The sequence below is a fragment of the Microtus oregoni genome, unplaced genomic scaffold (assembly GCF_018167655.1).
Source record: "Microtus oregoni isolate MIOR12 unplaced genomic scaffold, Mior012 000014F_ref0000157, whole genome shotgun sequence".
NCBI classification, from domain to species: Eukaryota; Metazoa; Chordata; class Mammalia; order Rodentia; family Cricetidae; genus Microtus; species Microtus oregoni.
In genome coordinates this window covers 49,278,152-49,304,540 of record NW_024543073.1, presented here as the reverse complement: position 1 = coordinate 49,304,540, position 26,389 = coordinate 49,278,152, and positions in this window count along the sequence as shown.

Here is a 26,389-nt window from a genome sequence, read left to right as displayed (position 1 = left end):
AGGGAACCACCTTAGAGTTGGCAAGAGACTTGAACCTAGAGTGGCTCCCAGATGCCCAAGCCAAGGTCCCCAGTTAGTTCCTTGGGCAGCTGAGGATAGGGAACCTGAAATGACCCTATCCTATAGCAATACTGACGAATATCTTGCATATCATCATAGAACCTTCATCTGGTGATGGATGGAGATAGAGACAGAGACCCACACTGGAGCACTGGACTGAGCTCCCAAGGTCCCAGTGAGGAGCAGAAGGAGGGAGAACATGAGCAAAGAAGTCGGGACCACGAGGGGCGCACCCACCCACTGAGACAGTGGAGCTGATCTATTGGGAGCTCACCAAGGCCAGCTGGACTGTGACTGAAAAAGCATGGGATAAAACTGGACTCTCTGAGCATGGCGAACAATGAGGGCTGATGAGAAGCCAAGGACAATGGCACGGGGTTTTGAACCTACGTAATGTGCTGGCTTTGTGGGAGCCTAGCCAGTTTGGATGTTCACCTTCCTAGAAATGGATGGAGAGGGGAGGACCTAGGACTTACCACAGGGCAGGGAACCCTGACTGCTCTTTGGACTGGAGAGGGAGGGGGAGAGGAGTGGGGGGAGGTGGAGAAGGGTGGGAGGAGGGGGAGAAGGGTGGGAGGAGGGGGAGGGAAATGGGAGGCTGGGAGGAGGTGGAAACTTGTTTTTTTTTTCTCCTTTTCTCAAAAAAAATGGAAAAAAAAAAAGACTTAGTTAGGAATACACCTGAGCCGTTGTCCAGAAAGTATTGTAATTAATATAGTTTCTGTGTGATTCTTTGGGACTGAACATCTGGAAGACCAGGCAGGACAGAAACTTCTGTTTACAGTCTAGGTATGGTTTGAGTGTTGGTGTGACTGTGGCCTCATAAAATGAATTTGGTAATGTTTCTTCTGTTTCTGTCTTGTGGAACAAGGAGGAGTATTGTATTAATTGTCTTGAGGAATATTGGTATAGCTCTTCTTTGAAGATTTGGTAGAGCCAGGTGATGGTGACACACGCCTTTAATCCCAGCACTCGAGAGGCAGAGGCAGGCGGATCTCTATGAGTTCGAGGCCAGCCTGGTCTACTAGAGCTAGTTCCAGGACAGGCTCCAAAACCACAGAGAAACCCTGTCTCAAAAAACCAAAAAAAAAAAAAAATTGGTAGAATTCTGAACTTGTAGTCTTCCCACCTCACCCTGCTCTGTAGCTGGGATTACAAGTGTAGGGTACCAGGATCAAATTTCATTGCTAGTTCTGGGGAAAAAAAGAAATATAGAAACTTCTTAACATGTTTTCATAAAAATCTGTGTATTCTAGAAAATAGTGTCATCTATTAGGGGCCCATAATCCACCAGAGACATTATCCTGTGTTAGGGGGCCCATAGTCCATCTAGACGCATTACCCAATATTAGGAACTCACCACTCCATCCAGAGATATCACCCTACATTAGGGAAGTGTCCCTTCACCAAAGCTTTTCACCAACTCATAACACATAATCTTTCCTTGACTTCCTACCTGTGGTATTGGAAGTCACCAAGTGCCCCTGCAGAGTGACAAGATTCACATTTTACATCACCAATGAAGAGAAAATCAGTAGACGAATGTCCTTGGTAATTGTTTGTAATTCATTATGTAACGCTTCTAAGTTATTCAGGACATTAACCTTTCATATGAAAGAAATAAAATAGACTGTATAATTGTGATTAGGTGAAGAAATTGATTGCCCTGAACAATTTCAAGATTTTTCATCTGTGCATAATTAATAATAAATGCATTCTGCAATTGGAAAGTTTTTTTTGAAATGCATTTATTTGATAGTCTCGATTTGACCTCTGTGAAAATACCCTGCAGCTCTGGTTTTTATTTTGCTCCTTTGATTGGGCTTGGGCAATCACTCATGCATAGAAACTCTTACTCACTCGCCCAATGACATTTTCCTTTTTGCATACAAATGCTCTCTCTAACTTATTTTTTTTTTTTGGCAGCTATCAAATGTCCCTGCTTCGTGATCTATAAATATGAAGATGCACATGCAAAGTTCAGTGTTTCACTAAAATATATAACAAAGTTAATGTGACACACACTTAATGGTGTGCATAATTGTTATTGGGCTGCATTATAATTGAGGATAAATGGGAAACTATTCATGTCACAGCAACGGGAAGTATATTGGCGGAGATGGAGCCAGGACTGTTCTATTCCGCAGTGGGATGACAGAGGAAGTGGAGGGATTGAGTATCAGGATGAACTGTCAAGCCTTTTCCTTATCAAAAGAAGGCCTGGTGCTTGCCTGGTTCCTTCTCACTCTCTCAGTTCTCTCCCAAGAAGAATATCCAGTAACTCAGGATCCTTTGTAAGTTGATTTTAGATTAACTTCATGCCCAGATGAAGTGGAGATCGCAGGCATTAAAATGTAGACTTCCTATCTTGACATACTGGCAAAGAAACGAAGCTCACTTGACAGCTAGGGTATCAAATTGCTGCTAATAGACTAGGAACCTGCTTACCCATATAACTATCTGGTCACTGGTCCACCCAGGGATGCAGTACCCTTTTACAGTCATGCGGGGATGGAGACATCGGAAGATTTGTACCTTCATCTTTAAGGGGATATTCATTGGTAACTGGGGGCATAGAACATAGTATAGGTCTGGGTGATCACTGTCTTGGGTCTGCTGTTTCTGATTTAGATGATAAAGCAGGCAGAATTCAAGACTGGTTCCACATTTTCTATTCCTGTCTCCCATAGAGATGTGTTTTGAGGTCTCCTTCACCCAAGTGAGGGGAGAAATTGGAACACCTTGTGATATCACACAGTTGGTTAGAGTATTCCACAAAGGGAAAGAACTTCCAAAAGCATTTGTTCTCTAACTAGTTGACTTTGAGTTAGTGTGAAAGGACCCTTTCCTGAGCACACAGCCTTTCTAGTCCTAAACCTTCTTACTGTACATAAGTTTTACACATTGTACACACATATTGTGCATAGTCAGTGTGAAGTCTAGCTCCAACAGGAACACTTCTACATCCTTTGCTGCACCCATCCCCCATTGCCCATGTTGACTAATCCCACTGAGAATGTTTATTTCTGGTGTACTCTGGCCAGGGGAAGGGAGCCTTGCCCTTCAATGGTGCCCTATTACTGCCAGCTGTGAAGATGGTGGCCTGGATTTCTCTCTGGGTAATGACCACTAAGTTGCTACTGATTCTCTCTGATCACAGTGCCTCTGATATGCAGATGGTGTAGGTCACGGCCATTTATCTCTTGACCTGGCTTGGGTCTTCTTTAGTACTCCCTGTCTCACACAGCCTTGATCTGCCTGTCTTCATGACAGATCATCTGGTTCTAACTCAACTGGTAGTCACGTTCTCCCCTTCCCTAATCCATCTCCAAAAGGCATGTACAGGAAGTTAGCATTTTCTAAATTCTTTAGCAACTCAAGAACCAAATACTTAAGAATCAGCTCTCTGTTGCATCCAGGAAAGGACATCAGGATATCCAGCAAATTTTGGCTAAGAAAACAAGTATCTGATTTGCCGTCCATCTGGCATAAGAAGATCTGGGGGTGGGGAACAGAGACCCGCGAGGATCGAATGATTAACGAAACCAAGAAATGTCAGGATACGAGAGAAATGTCAGGCAAAATGACTATGCCAAGCAAACAGAGAAAGAAAATGTGCTAGTGTATTAGCTTTTAGCACTGGGAACATAAGCCTATAGAACATCCAGAGGTGGGAGGGCCAATCCTCAGTTCACAAGGCCAGGCAGAATCCCCAACCAAGAAATTCCTGAACTTCTATATAAGCAAAACTTCTATATAAACTTCTATAATAAGCATAAGTTGCTGATAGAAATATAGGTAGATAGGTAGGGAGATAATACATACATACATAGTTACATAGATTGATACACAGATAGATACATACATAGCTACACATATACATAGATAGATAGATAGATAGATAGATAGATAGATAGATAGGCAGACTGATGGATTGTAAATAGTAGACACAGGAATAGGTTCTTCCCTAGGGTTTATGACTTTCTTAGCCATGGGTTTTGAGCTTAGTTACAGTACTGGGCATGAATTACTGCCTGTGGAACAGACCTCAACCCACTCAAGGCAGTGGTTAGTTACCCCGGAGACTATCCTGCCACTATTGCAGGAGTGGGTATATTTTGCCTGACAGGTCGGTGTTGTAGCACTTAGGGACCAGTACTGGATAAGATCATTGTTGTTTCTCGTCCCCACTAGTCTGCGTAGCACCTTCTAGCACTACAAAAGCTAGTTTCCTGCCCATTTTAAGACTGATTTATCTGTGTCTTTCGGCCGAAGTCTTGGGGTGTCTGCAGCAATAGTTAAGATGGGCATCTAAAAGCAACTGCAATTACCTTTGTTGTTTTGGATACCCTGATGTCTCTCTAACCAATAATTTGTAGGGAGGTAACTCATGCCTGGAACCAAAAATTTCATTTAATAACCATGTCTTCTGAGAGCAACTTTGTTTATTAATATAAGTAATAAGTATTACTTATGCTCAATTTTTCTTTAAAATATTTTTAATTAACTTACAAACTGATGACATTTCATATGGGTTCTTCATAAATCTTTAGATTTTGTTAAATCTCCCGTATTTCTCTTTATCCACACTCCCTGGTCCCAGTTCCACTTAGTAAATTAGCTAAAAGGTTCTTAGCAAGTTAGAATGCCCACTGAGGAATAGTGGCCACATCTGGGTAACCCACAAAGAACAAAGGAGAAGACTGGAGAATGACTCCCTGGTTAGGAACACTGGCTGCTCTTTCATAGGATACAGGTTTGATTCCAGTACCCACATGGTGGCTCACAACCATCTGTGTGTAACTCCAGTTCCAGCGATCCAATTCCCTCTACCGGCTTCCTCGGGTACTAGACAACCCATGTAATACATCAGTGTACATGAAGGCAAAAACACCCATATTCATAAAACAAACAAACAAATAAATAGTCTTTAAAAATATAAAAGAACAACAGCAGCAGCATTCTGATTCCCACAAGCAAATGATTTTACAAAATGTCATTACTCACATTTGAACTTGAAATTTGAAATACAAATATCACATATTTGACACTGCACATTTCCAGCGTGGCAAATGCCCATAAAAAGCTAGCTGGAATCACGGATGGAGATACCTGGCTGGTGTTCATGACTGGCCCTGGTTTCTTTCTACAGTGGGTTCTCATGCATTTCACCAAGTACTATGAACAGAATTTGAGATGTTTTATGTGCATTTGAAGTGTTGGAAGATACCTGAGAGAATGCTGTGGGTGGTTTATTTTACTAGTATATATTACAGATGGTTCAAAAGGGCGGGAGGGCCTGGGACGGTGGCATGGTTGGAAAGTGTCTGCCGAACAAACATGAGGACCGAGTTAGGAACTGTGGACTTTGTAGAAGCTGGGTACTCAACATAACTCCAGCACTGAGTGTGGGCAAAAAGAGAGACGGGTAAACCTCCAAAGCTCCTTATCCAGTCACCACAGCCAGGTCAGTGGCTACAACGTCACCGAAAGACTCTGTCCCAAGGAATAAGGTAGGAAACAATTAAGGAATACACATGAAGTATGAAGTCTACCCTTGGCTTCCTCACTCACATGAGCATATGTGCAAGCACACCCACATGCCTATGTGTGCACACACAAACACATACACCACACACATACACAAAAGGACTGGAATATATATATATATACATATATATACATATACATACATATACATATACATATATATTATGCATTTGTATGTATATATGCATTATATATGATATTTTTCACTTAGACCTTGTATTTTGAGAAAGCTACATTAGTTTCACAGATAACTGAACATCACAAGAACAAATACCATTTTATTATTTTTATGCTGAACTACAAAGAGTCCTTTCTTATGAATCCCAGTTGTTCTTCATAAGGACGCTAAGATTCAGTATAATTATATATGGAGACTCGCAGACCCTATAAAGTTCTATTTGATTAGATAAACAAGCAGAGTGCTGCCACACTCTGCACTGCTTGCCAGCTCGACAAAGGGAGGCTGTTGCTCTCCTGTGCTTTTCTCAGCAATGACAGCTCCCAGGGAACAGGGCCTCCCATACAGAGCCTTTCAGTGTGGGTAGGAGGAATCGAAGAATGGGCATGATGCTGATTGGCCTAGCAGACCCGAGGCAGGAAAGTGGCATCTCCGTCCTGTTCATGTGGAGCATTACCTTCACATGGACTTTGGAGCAAAGTGCTTAGGTTAGAATCCCATTTGTCCTGCTTCCTTGATCCTGTGCCTCAGTCCCTTGTTCTACAGTGTGAGGAGAGTAGTGGTGGCCCCTGGGTGGGTGGGAGGCTGGGTAATTAAAACACATAAGACATTCAGAGCAGCAATGGGCACATGGAAGAGATCTAATTCTACTAGCTACTCTTTCTGCAAAGTAAACATCGACGTTGAAAAAGAAAATAGATATTCATCTTTTCTAGCCTGTAACTACTAGGTATGCCCTTTTCAGACACAGATACACATACACACACACACACACACACACACTGAGGAAGTCAGTGAGAGACAGAGGCAGAGAGACATACAGAGACACATAGAGAGGGGAGGAAGAAAAAAGAGAAAGACAGGAATCTGGAGATGAGAATGCATACAAACAGAAAGCCAAAACCAGAAGCTCCTTCCCAGCTTGCCAGAAGAACACTCAGTTGTTCTCTGGGGTCCTTATGAAGAATCTGCCCTGTAAATGAACCCAGTCTCTCCCTGACAGCCCTAGAAGCGATTCTGTAAAAGGCCCCCAAGCTCTATCAGGTTGTCCCAACTGCCACTAATGCTGTTCTTGTGACTATCTCGTCTTTCCAGATATAAGTTTATATGGCCTTTGCCCCGGATCTTTTTTATTTTCCCATGTCCCTAGTCAGCTTCCTGTCCACCTTGCTCCCTCTTCTGCCACCACTCATACTGACCCTTGACCTTAGCTGTCTGGCTCAGTGACTAGTGGAAACAGGGAAAAGTGGGGGGGGGGCAGTTAGTATGCAATTAGCATGCAGTTAGTACGTGGTTAGTATGGCAATCATTACTGTCTGTCAAATGGCCTGAGGGATTTTTTGCTCATAATCTAAATTCATAAGAAAATTAGAAGGACTATAAAGATTAGACAAGTAGAGGGATAGGAAGATTAAATGAATCTATGGGTGTGGAATATTTTATAAGAATACAAGAGACAGATTTTGACAAAGAGGATTCTACTGAATTGTGACAGGGCTCACATTGCTGTTTTCCAGCAAGAGGACCGAGTGTCACACACTGATAAAGTCATGACTGCACAGCTTCTGGGGAGCTGATGTCACAAGAACTTTACTTATGTATCCACACAAAGCTAATGTTGCATATGGTCATGCGCCAGCAGGAAGGGGACACTTGGGCAAGGAGACAGTAAGGGAGCAACGCAGTGTGGTACAGACATACTCAAACCATCAAGATGGGTGCAGGGTAACAGGGACAACTGGAGCAGGAAACCGACCAATCACCGAGCACCCTGACTCTGAACTCAGAGCCAGTGAAAGAAACACACCCTGGATTTGAGGCCTGAGCCAGGAGAGAAACATCTTTATCCCTGAACCCAGGAGTAAAGATGTGTGCCTTGGCTCTGAAACTAGTGTCAGAGAAACACATTTTGTCCCGTAGAATCAGAGCCAGGGAAAGAAATATGCCCTGGTCTTAAGATTAGAGTTAAAAAGCTAAAAAGGACCAGTGAAAGAAACACAGTTTGGCCGTGAAGGCAGAGTCACCGCTGCCCCTGACCACCTAAACTGACCACTGAACAGGGAAAAACTAACCAATCCCCTTTCTCCCTGGGAAAACTCTGCCCCTAAGAAGCCCTATATAAGCCTCTCCACCCATACAATTGAGCACTGTCGTTAATCCCTCCCTGGCAGAGGCAGCAGCTCTCCTGGACTCCTCCATCCCAATGAATCTCTTTCTCAAAAGAGTCTTGGGTGACGACCTTCATTCGCTAGCACAAAGCAGAAGAATCTGGCTGGGACGTCTCTTAGGGGACTGAGCTGAAAAACCTTGCTGAGATGCTCCCTATGGGGCCTTAGCAAGGCCAAGCAGAATGAAAGAACCTTGCTAGGATGCTCCTTAAGGGCGCTGAGCAAGGCCAGCAGATTCACTGGGGCAGGAGGAAATTGCTCCATTTCTGCAGGGGGCTTCCCCTAGCAGACAGTTAGCAGAAGACACATCTTGGGCTGCAAAAGAAGCAGACAGCTCTGCTAGGGTGCCCCGTAAGGGAGCAGAGCAGAACTCAGCTGTAGCTGCTCTCCAGGAGAGGAGCAGGATCCCTATATCCTGCCGGGAGACCATCCCCCACCTCACCCCAGCTTCAGGTAGCCTGGCTTCCTGATAGTCAGGACACCTTTCCTCCAGGGCTGGGCTGTTCCATTGCAGCTCCAGCCTCTAGAGCTGTCCTATTGCGGCTCTAAGGATATCCTGGCTTCCCAATAATTCAGGATATCCCTGCAACACTACTGTACCACATTCCCCTACAATGGGCACAGTTCAAATCCCCAGTAGACAAAACATCAATGCCCAAGGCTGCAGGAGTGTAACAGAATGGCAGTGCGAAGAAATCCCAAGAAATAAAATTTCCAACCAGTTCTGTGGATGGGACTTAAACATTTGGTGAACACACAATATAGAAATACCATGGTGTCAACGGGTGTGCTAGGGAAAAGACAAAAGATCCATGGTAGGCCAGTCTCTTGGGCCTTTGGCTCTTGAACGCTGTTCTTACAACCTGGGTCCTCACTGTTGCTGTGGGTTCTACCATTTGCAAGGCAGTTCTTCAGGTTTGCCTTTACTTCTAAGTGCTGCTTTGTGTCTTCCCAATATGTTCCTTAGCCACAACAGAATGCTTTCAGCAGACATATGACATTGAAATTGTTGCAACTCCTAACCTAGTGACTGTCCTGTCATGTCTATTGTTTTGGATTAAGAGGTGCTGAGTGATCGTTATATTTGGCTGCATTCTAAGACCTGTGTGCTGGCATTTTCTTCAGTGACCCTTCTTACTTTCTTCAGACTCACGAGCTGTGTTGATCGCCCCTGAGTCTGTTTTAAGGCTGAGTGTCAGGAACTGGTTGATACATCCACAGTATCTTGACCCACCTGTCTCAGTATGTGCTTGCTCTTCTAATACTGCCTAGCAAAATATCAGCATCATCTTTTGATCAGCGGCTATTATCAAGAATTGAGTTTTGTCCCAAAGACAAAGTGTTTTTTGCAATTTCTCACCTTTTTGTAGCAATCTTTTACCTGGGCAATGGCTTTTGTTTGCCATTCCAATGATGTCTTGGGATTTTCTTTTCATTTTAGAAAGACTATTAATCTCAAAATATTAGTTTGTTCATAACTGTAATTCAAATTTGAACATCACAACTCTAATAGTCTGTGGGATAATGCTCTTGTACACTGTAAAGATTTGTCATTTGTATTAGTTTAATAAAATGCTGATTAGCCAGTAGTCAATCAGGAAGTATGGGAAGGGGGCATCAGGTTAGGAGAATTCTGGGAAGAGGAAAGGCAGAGACACAGGCCCCATCCAGACACAGAGGAAGCAAGGTGAGAATGCCTCACTGAGAAAAGGTACCAAGCCGCATGGCTAAACATAGACATGGAATTATGGATTAATTTAAGTTGTAAGAGATAGTAGTAAGCCTGAGCAATAGGCTAAACAGTTTATAATTAATCTAAGCTTCTGTGTGTTTATTTGGGACGGAATGACTGTGGGTCAGGGTGGGACAGAAACTTCAACACTAAAACAAATTTGAACATCTTCATTTAGTTTGGGTAAGAAATTTAATTTGGGTGTGTATCAGTATTTGAATCATGCAATAATAAGTTTGGTTTCATATTTACTCATGCCTAGAATCTTGTGTGTGAGGGTTTCCATTGGCCTCCCCCATTTCATAACTCGTCATGTATTAACTACTTTTCTCATTGCTGTGATAAAATACCAAACCAAAGAGCTTAAGGAAGGAAGGGTTTACTTTGGCTCATGATTTCCAGGAGCAATGTAACACAGGGAGGTTACAATCCAACACGGAGAGGTTATAATGTAACATGGGGAGGTTACAATGTAACACGGGGAGGTTACGGCTACAGGAGCTTGAGGCAGCTGGCCATATTGCATCTACAGTCAGGAAGCAGAGGGAGAATGCTAATACTCATCTCTCATTCTCCTTTGTATTTAATTTTGTGTGCAGTTCAGGACGGCAGCCTATGGACTGGTAACACTCACGTTCAAGGTGGGTCTTTGTACCTTAATTTACCCAAGCTGGAAGCATCCTCACAGACTTGCCCTGAGATTCACCTCCTACATGAGTCTGGATCTTGTTGGTTGATTGACAATCAATACTAACTATCACGATCAGCTTACTATTTTAGTACACCATCAGAGACAAAGAGAGAGAGACAGAGAGAGAGAGATTTAATTTTTCACATTTTGTATTTATTCTTTATTATCTCGTGGCATAATCTATTTTTAAATGATGTATTCATTTATTTATATTTTACATGCATTTGTGTTTTGTCTGCATGTAAGTATAAGGGTGTTGAATCCCTGGAGTTAGAGTTAGAGACAGTTGTGAGCTGCCATGTGTGTGCTGGGTCTTGAACCTGGGTCCATTGGAAGAGCAGCCAGTGCTCTTTAACCAATGAGCCACCTCTCCAGCCCTAGTCTATTTTTTTTTTAGAATAAGAAAGATAATCTAAAAAGTTTCTTGTATTTGGTCTCCAAATTTGCTTGTATTAAACCTTTTTGAATTTGCATTTGCAAAGACAGTGACCAAATTTTTATAAATGATCTGAACAAGCATGGTGCTCAACATATAGGAAGTAGTGAATTCAAAATTTATTGAAATAATAAGCAAGGGGATTCAATTTGTTTGCTTTTTCTCTATATTAATAATGAATAAGCAAGAGAATACACCATTATGCATCTTAATATTTACAATGCTAAGACCAGAGATCTACACAGAAGTTACCTTGAAGTTGGCAGCTTATACAGAGTAGGCATTCATTGACACACTTCTGGAAACTAGAGGTCAGAGCCCCTGCATAGCTGCATTCTAGTGGGGCCCCTTCTGTGAGCTCCACACTGACATCATGTGAAAAGGGCTGAGAGAGAAGGCTGGTGTCTCTTTCATCCAGGCACTAATCCTTTTTATGAGTGCCCCACCTTCAAGACCTATCAGCCTTCAAAATAGCCCATCCCTAAACACTGTCCCAGTGGAGTTAGATGTCAGCAGATGGGTTTTTCAGAGGGCACAAACGTTTAGTTCATCAGTCTCCTTTGCTGAAACCTGTGAAAATGAAGTATAAAGATAGCACACACCGAGGTGCCAAAGGCAACAACTAGAAAGTTGGTGAAGAGCAAGACAGCAATCTTTCGAAATTATTTTTTTTAATTTTTGTGTGCATGTGTGAAATTATTAGTGTGTGAGGAATGGCGAATACCACAGGAGAAGTGTAGAAGTCAGAAGAACACTTTGAGGAGTCTGAGCTTTCAAGGCAGTATGTCAGGCCCGGGGATCGGGGTCATCAGGCTTGGCATCAGGTATTTTTACCCCATGAGCCATCTCATCTGGCCTGAGAAACAAATCTCAACAACTGATCCCATGCTGTAGGTCCCCTTGGTTATTCTTTCTACTTACCAATGTCTCTGAAAGAAGTTGAGAAAAGTAGGCTTCCGAATGTTCTGGAATTCTGTGTGCTGGACTCATACCCCAGGTCCAGTCTATTGACTCAGCTCATCTGCTGCAAAAGACAGAAGCCCAACTTGTCTAGAAAGTGCTGGTCCTCTGACTCCTGTGCACGAGAACAGAAAATGATGGAAACAGACAACAGAACAGATGACCACATCTGACTGACTTGGATTGGACTCCCTACTCTGTCAAACTTTCCAAATAATTTCAAACATACAAACGATTACGAGGCATAAGTGAAACAACTAAGTGTTCTGCGGGATTGCACCCTTGCATATTTCTAGGTATACCGAGACCCGGGCCCGTATATGAGTTATATAAATAAGGCATGAAACTGCATCATTCATGGCAAATAATGTCTCCTGACTACAAAATGTCTCTATTTTGTACTAACTGCCATCTAAATGCCTTGTAAATAGTCATTGCTTTGTATCGTTGAGGGGCGGCAGTGAAAAGAGGTAAGCTTTCTGTATGTTCAATAAGGACATGCAATATCTTAATATTTTGGTCAAAGGTTGACTGGCACCCTTGAATATGGAGGGCTGAAAATAGCTGTGCCCTGGACCGTCTCAGAGGGCAACCTTTCTGTTAAGTTGGGAATAACACCTGAAATAGGTCAGGGGAGCTGATGTGTGAATGGAGAACAGCAACACTAGGTGGTAGCCAGGTGGGGTCGCAACCCCTCAGGTTGCCTGGTGGGATCTCGGCCACCCAGCTTGCCTGGTGGGATCACAGCCACTCACGTTGCCTGGCGGGACCGCAGCTCTTCAGGTTGCCTGGTGGGACCGCAGCCACCCAGACTGCCTGGTGGGATCGCAGCCGCTCACTCACAAGCTGGAAGCAGTGATCTGTGGTCAAGGCAGCCTGATTTGTTAAAATACTAGGACTTCACTGTGTAAACTGTGGGTCCTTTTCCAACAGACTGAGACTGCAAGTGCCTGTAAGCTACTGGACGAGAGAAGGGCTCTGCAGAAAGGCTATGAAAATGTATTCAACCTGTTTACAATGCCTTCATTGGCTTCTTCTTGTAGCTTTTTGATAAAAAGACAAAAGCCTGTATTTACTATTTCCTCTCTAACGGTTAATCCCAATCACGTGCTTACAAGGCATCAACCACACGCCATCTGCACCCCTCCCTTTCTGTGTGTGCCTTTTAAATCCCATCAACTTCCTCTGTAAGGGTGAAGTGAGGTCAGCAAACAACCAACCTAACTGGCCCTGCTGGAAGCAGCTCCTGAGACTCAGGCTCCAAACCTTGACCCTTGCATTGCTTCGTAGCTAAAGTCAGAATCTCAGCCAACAGGAAAGCTCACCGCAAAGGCCGCGACTCTTTCTAAGCACATCGGTACACGGTATGCTTGCTGAGTTGGTCCTGGGAATCAATACATGCTTTTAGGGTCAGAGTCATAAAAATTCTCATCTCAGCATGACCGCAAGCTAAGACTATTCATTATTGTAAAGAACCTTTTCCCACAAGAAAACCCACAGGTGTTTCTGAGTATAAAATTTTGGAAAGGTCGTCAGAGATATTTCTATCAATGCATGCCTTGAGGTTTTTTTCAGAACATAGTTAACCCATTTGGGCTAAACATTCTCAACATAAAATGATTTTATATCAAATAAATATCGACGCGCCTTCTCCAGGTCCTCTGACGGCGGCTGGAGTACCAGCAGGAGGCTGACTGGAGGGGGCGTTTTCACCAGTAAGTGGAACAGAAAACCGCTGCACTTGTTTACAACAGAAGTTTCAAATATGAAGAAATTGTATCACTTGATTTTGAGTTTCTGTGGGTTTTCTTGTGCCCCAGGTGTCTGGCAAAAGTATACAAGCTATTCACATATGTTGCTTATAAAATGTTTTCGGACCCCATTTTTCCCCTGTGAGGGAACGGAAACCAAAGGACCTGAGGAGAGAAAACCGATTTTTTTTCAAACTATCATTCATCTCTCCAAATTTCATTTTCCCTTTTCTATGTTGTGTATCACAGGCAATAAAGGCAGCATAAAGAAAGAGAACTGGGCCGTGGAAGACAAAATTAGAGAGGAAAAATAGCCTGCGTTATTGAGATAAATGATGGCTTTATAGGCATAGGACAAAAGACGCAACCATTTTTCTAATGCATATTTATTTTTTGTTTTCCATCAAAGCACAAATCTTTCTCTGGCTCTGTGTGGTAGGGTGTATATGTTATGATCAGAAATAGTTCTTCCTGTGTGACAGTCCTTGAGCAATACGTCTTACTCTGCTATGGAGCTAAACAACAAAGAATTGCTCCTGTAGAGCAATTGGCTGCATCTTCACAGCTTTTGAGGGAGGGCTCCCCGTTTTCAGATCTAAAAGAAAAATCTCAGCTCTTTCCAGCTCAGAAGAGGCTTTGGGCTCAAATGGGTTTTTTGAGTTCTGTACATTTGCAGTTTTGCTGGTTTGGGAGCGGCTGTGTTGGAGGGGAGACCGCACAGTCCCTGAGCTAACATCTGGGACTGACCAATAGCGAGAGGAAGGAGACTTAGTTAGCTTCTTCCCTTGGTGGCCTTAGCAGGACTGGCTCTCTCCAGTCACCCTGGGGTTTGCTTTGCTGCTCCTTTACTTGCACTGGTAATTTCTCCCATCTTCTCCTCTCCTTTACTTAAAGAAGTGTCCCCAGGGACCAGGTAGATGGCTTAGCAGTTAAAAGTGCATGCTCTTGAAGAGGAGTCGAGTTCAGTGCCCAGCACCTGTGCAAGTCACTCATAACCACCTGTTGCTGCACTGGGAGGTCCAGATCTCTCTGGCGTCTGTGAGAACCCTCACTCACACACATACACAGAATTCAAAAGAAAATTGCCGGTGATGGTGCACGCCTTTAATCCCAGCACTTGGAAGGCAGAGGCAGGCAAATCTCTGTGAGTTAGAGGTCAGCCTGGTCTACAAGAGCTAATTCCAGGACAGGCTCCAAAGCTACAGAGAAACCCAATCTCAAAAAAAAAAAAAAAAAAAAAAATCTTGTTTTTAAAAGGTTAAAAAAAAAGAAGTCTCTACAAATCAATATGTTATTATACACAAGAGAAGACAATAGATTTTTAAATTGAGGGTTCCAGGTGAGAAAATCAATAAATGAGATCCAAACAGATTCAAATCACATAGATGATTGGTTAGGCAAACACCTTTGTGTGCTGTTCTATAATCTTCCTCATTTTGAGAATGTGTGAACATATTATATAGTAAACAGAGACTTTTTAAGGCATAACTAAAAAATGATTTATAATGAGGAGATGAAGCTGAGTTATCTGGGTGGGATCAATCTAATTGCTCAGCCACTTCAATACAGAGCCCTTTCTGTGGCTCAATGCAGCAGAAGGAAACATCAGAGGTGAGAGGTGGGGAAGACACTTGAGCCCAGTGGTCTGTTACAGCTGCAGGGCCCAAATGGAAGGCTGAAGTGGAAAAAGGAATACGGGCAGCCCTTGACAGCGAAGATGAGGTTGAGGTGACACAGGAAGAGAAGGGAGTCCTGTGGGTGTGAGGAGCAGAAGTGCCCCAACAACCTGAGAGTTCTAGGAGTCTTCCTCACGGTTCCATTGAGAACTCCAGTCCTGCTGGCAGCTTTTGTTTAATTATGGCACCCAAAGCAGAAGGAGGAAGCCCACCCAGAAAGCCCACTCACAGAAACTGTTTTTGTGCATGAATCTGTTCCTGAGTGTGTACACATACATTCATGTTCACGCCTGCACATGTGGGTGCCAGAGGTTGCATTGGTGGCCTTCCTCAGTCAGTTTCTGCTTTATTCTTTGAGACAGGGTGCCTCACTGAACCTGGTGATTGTAAATTCAACTGGACTGGCTGGTCAGGAAGTTCTAGGGTTTCTTCTGTCTCTGCCTCCCTAGCAATGGGACTGTGTATGCACTGCTGTGCCTGGCCTCTCTTCCGCAGGTTCTGGGGACTTGAACTTGGGTCCTCTTACCTGTACTGCAAGTACTTTCCCACCTGAACCATCCTCAGGCCTGGGGATTTTAAAAGGCGCTGTTTTAATGTCACTACCTTGTAGTAATTTTCATGGGAACATTAGTGCAACATGGATAGAAATTCTAAGAGTCAGACATATTGTTCTATTTTTACAAATAAATTTGACATTCTAAGGGGAAATTTGAACTTCTTTAGAGGTGTTTTGTTTTTCTTTCTGATTTTTGGCCTCTCTTTTTTAACTTTTTAAAATTGATTTTATTGAATTCTATATTTTTCTTCGTTCCCCTTCCTTCCTTTCCCATCTCCTTCAACCGTCTCCCATGGTCCCCATGCTCCCAATTTCCTCAGGATATCTTGTCTTTTTCTACTTCCCAAGTAGATTAGATCCACGTATGTCTCTCTTAGGGTCCTCATTGTTGTCTAGGTTCTCTAGGATTGTGTTTTGGTTTTCTTTGCTTTATGTCTAAAAGTCACTTATGAGTGAGTACATATGATATTTACCTTTCTGGGTCTGGGTTACCTTACTCAATACGATGTTTTCTAGATCCATCCATTTGTCATGGTCTCTTTTAACTGGAGAGTTCAGTTAGGTTAACAGAAACCACTGCTGCTATTTTAAGCAAAAAGATGCTTGGTGCTTTTAACCACAGCATGTAGAAATCTAGCATTCAGGGAACAAAGATTACCAAAAAAAAAAAATCATCAAATATGGAGGTTGAAGGAGTTGTGAGAATCTCTGCTGATGGTCTTCGTTGTCTGTCACATGAAAATTCATGATTCTCAGAAGTGTGTTTGAGAGGCTAGTCAGACTTCATTTCTGATCTGTTAGATCTGTCTCCTGGCTGGAGGAGTATGAATGTCTTTCCGCTATTCTGTTTTCCAGCTCACTGGCGTGCCTCTGCCTGGCGGGATCCAGAGCCTACCAATACTGAAGAGAAGCACAAAGGGCAAGAAAAGGCCCCAAGTACCTTATTTCCTTTTTTTCATACATATATGTCAAAAGCCGTGTAGGAATAAAAGAAAGCATGGAGAAGAAATGCCATCTGCCCCAGCACCTGGTCATTTGAGATTCGTCTGTTTACAAAGTGACTTTGCAAGTTTGAGATCTGTGTCTGTACTGTGTCTGTGGTACCCCGATACATCACCCTGCAGGTATGCTCAGCAGTTTCCTTGATCTTTAAACACTGAACAGTCCGTGACTCTCAGAGGCTGTCTGTCCGGTTCTCTCATTTTACAGAAGAGGAATGCGAAGTTCACGGAAGGCTCAGATAGTCCATGTCATCTGTGCTACTTAGCTACTGAACTAGGCCAAGGGTGCTTGAAGACTTTCTTTTCTCCCGAAGTACTGGCAAGGTCTGCAAAGAATGCGAGCTTTGATCCTATTGGCGTGAGGTCAAGTTGGCCTGTGACTCTTTAGTGGCCGCTGGGAGAAGACACAGATTTAGAGGTCAGGGAGAGAGCATTTTTATACTTGTGACGCGTGGTAGCGGGATTACCCGCTGGTCCTATCAGTTCCCTTGATTCTCAAGTCCCATAGAAATGGTGTTGAGGGGCCAGGCAACTGTCCTGCAGTAGTAGGAAAGAACACCGAACGTGAGAGGTGTTTTATTTTTTCCAGCAAGTGAAATAAATACAGTGAGGCATATTACCTTGCTTTTCATAATTGTTTCCAGCAAACATGACACTAAAGAAAATAGCATAGTTAAATCTCCATATTTTTGGCCAATGGGCAAAAATATATGGTTGTGAGACCACGCCAAACTGCTTTTCCTGGTACCAAGCAGTGAAGGAGGTATTGAGAAGTACATAAGCAATTGTTTACATTTCTCATTAGTATATTTAATATTTTCTCTATGCAAAATAATATGTATACTATTTTGCGTATACTTCATGTATTCACAGTTTGAATATTGCCATACTTTATTATTAATTTTCACCACCACACACTGCTCCAGCAGGTGAATGGTAACAGCTTATTAACGATTGTTCTGTTGATTGCTGGCGCTGTCCTGCAGTATCTTCCTATTACAGTGCTATGCTTACTGCATACATCTCCTGCAATATGTGTGTAGAAATTTCTCTAGAGGTTTGATGAGTTATGAATGAGGTTGAGTGTAACTCCTTGCGGTTCTTCACAATGTTTCCTTTGTCCATTTTTTGCCACCCCCTCCTCTTGCTGAGATGGGGTTTTTCTGTGTAGTCCTGGCTGTCCTGAAACTCACTCTGTAGACCAGGCTGACTTGGAATTCAGAGATACACCTGCTTCTGCTTTCCGAGCGCTGGCATTAAAGGAGTGAACCACAATGCCTAGGCTTTATTCGTTTTTTTAAAAAATGTATCGAAGTTCATGGTTTTGTCACTGATTCATAGTTAAAAGTCCAGTCTCTTGGTAACAGAAAATGATGGAGTGAAACTCTACCTGCCTCTGTTTCTTCATTTTAATGGATATTTAATTTAAAAAATCCCTTCGAAGTGACCAGACAAGAGCTCCTCCCTCTGGCACCTCCTAATCACCTTGGGAAGTACAACCTAGATCAATGAGGAAAGGAAAGAAAAGCTCGGATAGAAAAGCACCAGCAGATAGAAAGGAAACAAACAGTCATTAGTCACAGGTGACCAACGGTCTATTAGAAAAGTCCCAAGTGTTTCCAGAACACTTAGTAGATAGTGAGATGATTTCAACCGTCTTGGGGCTTGTCTAGGATCATAAATGAGTTATGAATAAAAGGCTTTCCTGAAAGCAATGAGACGGAGGTGCTGATGCGATCAAGCACATTTGAGGTTCTGTGGTTTGATTGGCGCTAGGTTTCTCTGTGTGTTTCGTGATCTTTTACTGTGGCCCCACACTTGGTTGATTTCAGTCCCTGCACAATGCAGGGTCTAAGAGAACGATTCTTTCCTCGGCTGTGTTTGCATTTGCTTCTTGCTGTAGTCACAGAGCACCAGGAAACTGACAACTTGCAGGAGCAGCTTGGGTGCTGGAGCCGCTGGAGCACCTCCCAATGGGGCTTGCAGGAGGCTGTGTGATTTCCCCCATGGATGCTGCTTTTAGACTTGTATCTAGCAGCTCATACCGAGCATGCTGCTCATAGTCCTTTTTTTTGCTCTTGTTTTGAAGGAGAAGCTGGTGGGTTGTAATAGATTTCCTTACTCCATCAGCTCCTCATGTAGAAGTTTTATTTCTCCAGGCTTGCTAATATAGGTCTTTAATCTCAGCCACTTGGGAAGGAGAGGGCAAAGGATCACAAATTCAAAGTGTGTTTGTGTGATGGAGCTAATTCAAGACCAGCCTGGTCAACCTATAAAGACTCTGTCCCAAAAGAGAAACTTTAAAGGCTGGTTATATTGCTCAGTGATAGAGTGTATGCCGGATGTGCAAAAGGCCCGAAGCCCAAACCGTCCACCATTCAGTCAATCATCCTTCTATCTCATGCAGATCAGGGGGTGCTGGGCTTGAAGGGCATGATAGAGAACACTGTTTTCCATTTGGACTTATGTTATTTTAGATCATACCATGGTGTTTTTAATTTCCCATCTTTAGTATATCAAAAGTGAAGGCCCGTAAAAACTGCTGATCTCCGACTGGTTGCTGGTTGTGCATTTACCCCTTAATAAGAGAACCCTATTTTTACTTAGGCTGTTACTGGGTTTGGAGGTCTTTCTGGCAATAAGATCTGCTCAGTGACTTGATTCTGGCTAGCTGTCTGAAGCTAGAGTCCTTTGTTGACTTTCAGGAAGGCGTGTGGACAGTGAAGTCAGGGATGTGACTGCAATCTCTTCCCCTTGAGTCTACTCCCTAGAAGTTTGACTGTTGAGGACATCCTATGAGAGCACAGCAGCCGTCCTAAGGCTACAACAGGAAAGATCAGAACCTCTGTCCCTGTACTGGATGTCTTGACTATGAGAGAAATATATAAATATACTTTTTATAAAAACATAAATATAAAAACAGTTGAGTCAACTGTTACTTGGAATTTAATTACATCCAAGTACATTAGTTTCTAAATTATATACTTGATAACTGATTTTAATGTAATGTTTAATCATAGTCTTAACATCTTAAATAGCAAACTATAAAAAAAATTTATTCTGGCAGATCAGATCTGTTTTAAATGTTTGGTGACTTAAAATGGACTTTTACCTCACAACGATGCTTACCAGAGCATTGGGAGTTTTAATGCATCCAGGCTTCTTATTTCAAGAAATCTTTATTGATGTCACAAATTGACCCTACTCAATGAGAAAAAAGAAAGAAAAGAAAGAAAAACCCATAATTTAAATCAATAGCTATTGTCTGATATTATATATTTATCCTGATTGGCAGATTTTTGAATTGTTTTTATTGAGTTACATATTTTTCTCCACTCCCATCCCCTCTTGTCCCCTCCCCTTCTACCTTCTCTTATGGTCCCCATGCTCCAAATTTACTCAGGAGATCTTGTCTTTTTCTACTTCCCACGTAGATTAGATCCATGTATGTCTCTTTTAGGGTCCTCTTTGTTGTCTAGGTTTTTTGGGATTGTAAATTGTAGGCTGGTTTTTCTTTGCTTTATGTCTAAAAGTCACTTATGAGTGAGTACATATGATATTTGCCTTTCTGGGTATCGGTTACCTCACTCAAAATAATGTTTTCTAGATCAATCCATTTGCCCGCAAATTTCAAGATGTCATTTTTTTTTCTGCTGTGTAATACTCTGTTGTGTAAATGTACCATCTTTTCCTTATTCATTCTTTGGCCGAGGGCATTTATGTTGTTTCCAGGTTCTGGCTATGACAAAAAAAGCTGCTGTAAACACAGTTGAGCTCATGTCCTTGTGGTATGATTCAGCATCCTTTGTGTTTAGGCTGTTTCCCAGTTTTCTGAGAAATCGCCACACTGACATCCAAAGGGGTTGTAACCAGCTTGCATTCCCACCAGCAATGCAGAAGTGTTCCCTTTACCCCACAACCTCTCCAGCAGAAATTGTCATCAGTGTTTTTGATCTTGGCTATTCTTACAGGTGTAAGATGGAATCTCAGAGTTGTTTTGATTTGCATTTCTCTGATGACTAAGGATGTTGAGCATTTCTTTAAGTGTCTTTCAGCCATTTTAGATTCCTCTGTTGAGAGTTCTCTGTTTAGGTCTGTGCCCCATTTTTTAATTGGATTATTTGTTCTTTTGATGACCAATTTCTTGAGTTCTTTTTATATTTTGGAGATCAACCCTCGGTCCAATATGGAGTTGGTAAAGATCTTTTCCCATTCTGTAAGCTGCTGTTTTGTCTTGTTGACCGTGTCCTTTGCTTTATAGAAGTTTCTCAGTTTTAGGAGGCCTCATTAATTGTTGTTCTCAATGTTTTTTAATTAATTTTTTCTCTGTGCTACAGGGGTTATATTTAGGAAGTGGTCTCCTATGCCAATGCAAGGAAGGGATTTGATTGAGTTTATAACAACACCTGCCACCTTTCCTCATGTAACCACTCATGTAGCTCAGGCTGGGCCTGTTTAAAGGCAATGAGGTTACATAGGAATGGTCATTCTACTCCATCTCAAGTCGAAGAAAGAGCAGACTATCACTTCACTATTTCATTAATTGAATTTATACTATTTTTTTAAAACATCTGGTAGCTAGTAACCAGGATCCAGATAATTGTATTAGATAAAAATCACAAAATTAATGGCAAATGACTTTTCAGGTTTGAAAGACAGGCCAGTTTGACTTCGTAGTGTAATCTTTATTGTCGATATTTTAATTAATTAAAAAAAACCTCATTCCACTTTAAATTTCGTTCTCAGGCAGAATCAACCAGTGACCATTCCTGAAGTGGAGGGAGCAGGGTTAGCTGAGAGGAAGCAGACAGTGCTTTGCCTTTACGTGCTCCATTTTCCCCTTCTTGGTAACTTACTGCATCCTGCAAAGCATTGTGAGGGAGGGGCGTTTATCTGTGCTCTGTCCTCAGGACTCTCAGACCTGGTGTGCCTCTCAAGCCTCCTGGACCTCCTCCTGTCTGCTGCCACGTTCTACCATAGGATACAGAAAAACTTCAAAAAGCCAAACAGATCCTACTGGGCTTAAAGGTCATCTAGAACCTTTCAATAATAGAACTGAATTAATATACTGTGCTTGACTCATAATGTAAGAACAATATTACAAAGCCTTAGTGATCGCATCATTGGATTTGGAGAGACATAGTATCTAGACTGTAGTGCTCTGTGTTCACAGATCTAAGAAGAAGGTGTCTGTTCTTTTGGGAAATCTGATAAGCTTAATTTTTATTTTATTATTGTTTATGTGTGGGTATTTTGTTTCCATATATATTTGGGCACCACTTGCATGCTTAGTAAGTACCCAGAGAGGGCAAAGGAGGGCATTGGATACCCTGGAATTGGATTCTAGACAGTTGTAAGCCCCAGTGTAGGTGCTGGGGGTAAAACCCCAGGTCCTCCAGAAGAGCAGCTAAGGCGCTTAACCGCTGAATTATTTTTCCAGCACTGGGGTAGTTGGAATGAAAATGGCCCTGATAGGCTTATATATTTGAATGCTTTGTCTTTAGAGAATGACACAACTTAAGAATTAGGTATGGCCTTCTTCTTGGAGGAAGTGTGTCACTTAGGACGGGCTTTGAGATTTTGAAAGCCCAAGCCAGACACAGTGGCTCTCACCCTTCCGGATGCCTGCTGATCTGGGTGTAGAACTCTCAGAGACTCTCCAGCAACATGTCTGCCTGCATGCGGCCGTACTTATAACGGACTAAACCCCTGAAAATGTAAGCAAGCCACAATTAGACACTTTCTTTTATAAAAGTTGATGTGGTCATGGTGTCCCTTCACAGCAATAGAACACGGACTAAAAAAAGCCCACAAACTTAATTTTGAATACAAATCATTTATGAAGACAATTATAAGTACCTTTCAGCTTCCTTTTGGTAAACTGTAAATAATATCTACTCAAAAATGGAGTAAGTGATAAATATCATAATGTAGTTTTGTTTTCTCTTTGGATGCCACCACCCAGCTCCCAAACAAAAACATGGAGACTCATTCTTACTTATGAACGCCCAGCCTTAGTTTGACTTGTTTCTAGCCAGCCTTTTAAATGATTCCATCTCTATTTAACTACACTTTGCCTCTGAGTTTTTTGCCATTTTTCATTCTATATGTCTTTCTTTCCTTCTTATTCTGTGTCTGGCCCTGTGACTGGGTGGCTGCCCCTGGCATCCTCCTCTCCTCCTTGTCTTGCTCCTCCCTCTTCTCTTGAGCCTAGATTTCTCCTCCTGTTTATTCTCTCTGGCCCCCAGCCCTGCCTATCCTTTTTCCTGGCTTGCTAATGGCTGTTCAGCTCTTTATTAGACCAATCAGGTATTTTAGACAGGCAAAGTAACACAGCTTTACAGAGTTAAACAAATGTAACATAAAAGAATACAACACATCTTTGCATCATCAAACAAATATTCTACAGTATAAATGAATGTAGGACATCTTAAATTAATATTCCACAACATCATAATTAATGTCGAAGTAAGTCTTGGGAAACTAGAAAGAATTATAAAGATATGATATGATATATGATATGACATGATATGATATACAAGACATTTATAAACCTGATTGGTCATGGAAGACATTTGATATCTTCCTTGTGACATATTGGATCAATGAATAATAAGGTGTGATAGCCACAGAAAATGGACAAGTAAGTTGCTAGCTGGTTATGAACAGCTTAAGACTTTTTCCTTACATAATATAAACTTGACAAAGGATCACTTATTAGCTCTATTGAGCACTAAGCCATGAAGGAGCTGAGGAACAGTGGGTGACACAATCGTTCTGTAAACCATGATTATTTTCTGTCTGAGCTGGTTCCCGATCTCACTTTCCTTTGCATGTGTAGCTGACAGGGTCACTTGACTTAGGCAACAATGCTGTGGTTCATGCACTTCCCACATTCCCTGTTGCACGTATTTCTTCTTTAAACTCTCTGTGCAGGTACATTTGTTTATTTATTTGTGATCAACACTATACAACATTGTCTTAATTACCATACTGAAACTTTCAAGTATATAGTGATATTCTCCTTCTGCTTGGTTTTAAACAGTCTAGGCTTCTCGTGACTATTGATCCCTATATCATTCATCAGATTCCATTAGAAATCTATCATGATTTGATTTTAATTATACCTTGGTGATATTTTACTTTTATACTTAAATTTAAATTTATTGCTTTCTACTTAAGCTTTAGATTTATCTTATACATTTGATGAACTTATTACACATTTGACATTCTAGGTCTCTCCTTCCTTCTAATTCCATTTCCCTGTTCCTAACACACACCTTTTGCAGTTCTTTCTTTGAATGTCTGACCAGTAAAATTCTTTTGAAAATTTATTTTGCAGTTCATGAATATCTTTCTTCACGGTGATGGTCTGTGTAGGTGAGCTGCCTGGAGTGTAGTGGGCTGATGTTAGCTAGGCAGCAGGCCAACCTCTTCAGTACGGCTACCTCAGAACACACCCTTTCCTTTGGCCACCCTTCAGCAAAAAGTGAATGTCAGAGGCTTACAAAGATCCAATTCATCTGTCCTAAGTCAAGACAACACTGAAAAGCATCTCAGATTCAGAGTCAAGACCTTCACTGACAATATGGGTCCTATTAGCTCTTCACTCTCTCTGATTCAACACCACCAGCCCCACATCTGTTATTCCTGAAGACTTTCCCAGACTGCTGCTACTTCAGTTTGACTCAGAGAATGTTTCCAAGGCATTAGTGCCAGGTCTGGTCCATAAAAGTAGAAACTAAGATAGAATTTATGACCCAAATCACGGCCGCTTACTGCTCTAAGGACCTCTTACTGGCAACAGGCATAAGACAGATAGTCCTTGGCACAAGGTAACAGTGAGTGGTTAAAGTCTTTATCAGTAATGAACTGGAATAGTGTTCTAATAGAAGGTAATATTCTAATGGGTGCAATGTATCAAGCATTCGAAAAATATGAGGGCAACAGTAATATTAAAGACAATGCCAGTGCTGGTTGCTAAGAAAATTAATTGTTTGAGAACAACAAAAAAAATCTATAAGTGCTTAATTGGATTTTAAAATCTAATAGTAAAATGGTGAGAATCTGCAAGGAAAGAAAGAGGCTTTTATTCTGCAGTAGGAAGGCAGAAGAACCGAGGAACTGGCTCAACTCTTAATCATAAGTGTGGCTGAGCTCCAAAGGGAATTAACCACAAAACCCAGGGAGTGAGGCCTTCCAAGATCAAGATGTTGTTCAGACAGAGACACAATGGGCTGGGTTGTGGTACCTCAAAATCTAGCGTTTCCAGTCTCCTGAATCCTCTGAGCTTTACTGTGGACCACTTTCCCCGGTTAAGGGCAGGGGATCTGCAACCTTCATGGCCAGAAGAGAGATGAGCACAGAAGATGAGAAGGCAGTTTGGCTCACCGGGACTCAGCAGCTGGTGTTGGTTCACATGTCAGGAGTCTGCCCCTCAATTGCTCACTGTAAGCCTATTTTCAGCACAGCACAATTCACTGAACACTATTCTGATGATAATTAACTCAGTACTGTATCCACAACAAAGTCTGGCATTCAAAACAAAAATAAAATAAAATAAACGTCCTTAAGGAACAGAGTGAACTCAATACAGATTAGCTGTGACTACACTGAAACTCTTTGTAAAGTCCATAAAGATGGGTTCTGTAGATTCAGAGAGACAGGCTTATGATTGACTAAGAAAAATATATTCATGAGAAGGGTCTGGAGAGGACCCGGTGCTGGAAAAGTGTCTTGCCAAATAGCATAAAGGCCACCGGGCTAGAACACAGTTTCCTGCAGCCTTCTGAGTAGATAACAGGTTTATATTCCTTCCCTTCAAGGACCAACCCTGTGAGCTTAGCATTGTAGGTTCTCCTAATGCTTGTCTGTGAGCTCAAAACCCTTCATACTGCCTACAGCTGTGGGCTAATCTCTGTGATTTCAAACCCACACCGATGCCTCCTTAGAGTCGGGCACAGCTCCCTCCTGAACACTAGGCATATGGCCAGAGTTAGGTCACAACCAGTTGGCACAGATATTGTAATGAATGGCCAGGACTGGGTGGCAGCAGGGAGGCTGAGCTGACCTGCAGAAAGCTAAGGAGATGCAGCTAGAGTGTGGTTCCTGGAGACAAAGGGGATGGGCAAGAAACAAGGGTCAGTTTATATGAGAAACCAAGATGACATCTGTAACTGCAGCACGTGGGCAGCTGAAGTCCTGTGAGCTCAAGCTGCAGTCCACACATTAAGACGAAAATGAAGGAGAGGAGGAGTCATCACGATGGTGGTGAAGGGCAGAAGGGGGTACCTGGAACTGGGAAGCACACAGCAGGGGATGTTGTTAATACTGCAGTTAGGAGCCAGGGTGCCTTCACTTAGCTGGGTGTGTTCTATAGGAAAGTACAGCCACTTTCCCTTGAAAATACCATTTAAGTTTACAGGGAATAGATTTATTGGAATCATTTTTGAATGAAGCATTTAGAAGTTTCATATTTTTAACTTACGTGGTTTCAGTAGTCCTCCTGCATTCTCGACAAGCATCTAACCACGGAACTTTGTTTCAAGCCCAAGCTCCTACAAAGATTGTTGCTACACTAGATGACCGCTGAAACCAAAATCGCTATAGAATTTCGGGCCACGTTGCATA